This window comes from Triticum dicoccoides, chromosome 5B (assembly GCF_002162155.2).
Source record: "Triticum dicoccoides isolate Atlit2015 ecotype Zavitan chromosome 5B, WEW_v2.0, whole genome shotgun sequence".
Classification (NCBI taxonomy): domain Eukaryota; kingdom Viridiplantae; phylum Streptophyta; class Magnoliopsida; order Poales; family Poaceae; genus Triticum; species Triticum dicoccoides.
The window spans coordinates 654,649,717-654,651,840 of record NC_041389.1 but is presented as its reverse complement, the minus strand read 5'-3'; positions in this window follow the sequence as shown (position 1 = coordinate 654,651,840).

The window sequence follows — 2,124 nt, the reverse complement described above, 5'->3', positions numbered from 1 at the left end:
TCTTCACCGGTAGATGGCCATTCCCCACCGAAAAAAAAAACATAGTTTCGCCACGACAACCCCTCCGGCACCAGCTGGGCGTTTCCGGCCGCCCTTTCCGGCCGCGGAGGGGCAGTTTGCCGGTGAGTGCACGCCCGCCGCGCGCAAGGTGTTCGGCGATTTGCCTGCCTCGGCGATGGACTCGGATGACGAGGAAGTGCTCGCCGCGCTACTGGAGGAGGAAGCCGAGGCCGACGTCCAAGAAGAAGAGCATCTCATGGTGCTCGCCGCCCTCGCCCAGCTGCTGGCGAGCAATGAAAAGCCGTGGCGAGGTGGCTCGGTGCCGGGCCGGGTGAAAGCAAAGAACCGGCATTGTCTCGAAGGCTACTGCATGGTCTACTCCGACTACTTCGCCGATGCTCCACTTCACGGCGACAGAACATTTCGGCGCCGTTATCGGATGAACAGAAAGCTTTTCCTCAGGATTGTGAATTCCATCCGGGAGTTCGACAATTATTTATGTTGATAATTGAACGCCGAGCCACGGCGAACCACGCCGAATATGGGCCTATTCTCGCCCATATGGGCCTTTTTCACCGAAATGGGGCTTCAAAAGTGGGCCAAAATCGGCGACTGGGGGCGAGCTGGGGACGACGACTGGGCGCAAAACCGCCCCCAGCGCCGAAAGAATCACCGGCTCACCCCCAGAGGGCGATTTTTATGCACCCTGGGGCCCGAACGGCTGGAGATGCTCTTAGTGATGTCTGACTAGTACTAGCGCCCGCCTCTGATGAGGAGGTCAAAAACAAACAAAAAACACCGGGTCATGGGCTCCCAAGACCACGGGCTACCAAGGCTTGTTGTGATCATCATTTGGATGCGAGGTTTTGACTGCTAGGAGGGTCACCGCTTTCGCGCTCATGTAAGGTGTCGTTGTGGAGTGTGACCGCAGAGGATCTAGAGAGCACATGGGATAAAGGACAACAAATCTTGTTTCACTTTTATCTCTCTCGAAATAGGCTCGCGCCCCGCTTTGTAGACAAAGCACAGCACATGCTCGAACGATATAAGGTGGGGAGATAGCTCTCTCACAAAGCAGATCTCAGGATAACCGAACTACACAGAACGCACGCGGCTATGCTACTGAAAGAGAACACAAGAAGATCTGAGTACAACGTCACACTACGGCCTAGTACAGTTAAGCTTGACTACAACACCCTCGGGAGTGAGACGTAAGTGTTGCCGCTGCCGAGTCCGAAAGGGACAAGGGCCATATCTTTTGAGTAGATGTTTAGATTAGTGATTTCTATTTATTTAATAAATAAGAGTAAGTTGTTAGATTGTTAATTGCTGATCTTGTGGGAATTTTCATGATTTACTAGAACATCGTATAGAAATCTGAACACTTTACGCACTATATGCAACATTGTTTTTTGTCTATGATTATTTTTCAACGAAATCTTAGTGCATGTTTAAATTGATCTTTTTGTTTCTGCTGCTGCAACCAGAACTAAATTGCACTTCATTATGCACTATAGATGCTATAACATGGATTCTCTATGTTGATGGGTAAAGGCGTCTCAAAGCTATCACATAAAACATACAAGGAGGGACGAGCTAATTTGAGGATCATATTGCTACGGAAGATATGTTCCATGTAACCGTAAGATTTTGGATAGTATCATATATTGAAGGAAAGACCGAAAACTTGTTGGGAAGGTCAGACTATGTAAAGCCCCGAAGACCCTCTTGAAACACTCAAGCAATACATCAAGCTAGTCTATCAAGACTTGGTTTCTCAAATGCAATCTACAAGTTGTATTCTTCTCTTCATCAATATAGATTCTTTTTTTGGCGAATACACAAAGCTTGCGTATCATTTTATAGATAAAAGGAGTACAATGAGTACAACGGGGGTACAACACATTACACGAACGCAGACAGGCGCGAACATAGTGCCCGAAGCAGAGAGAAAAGGGATGCTCGGCCGAACAAAGGAAAGAACATAGCTAGAACCAACCTAACCCGAACCAAGAGACAATGTCGAACCAGCAATAAGCCTCAACATCACCAAATCAACGCCGGGGACACCGCGAGCGAGCAAGATAGCGCCTTCAAGAAGGAAGACGATGCCATGACGTCTTC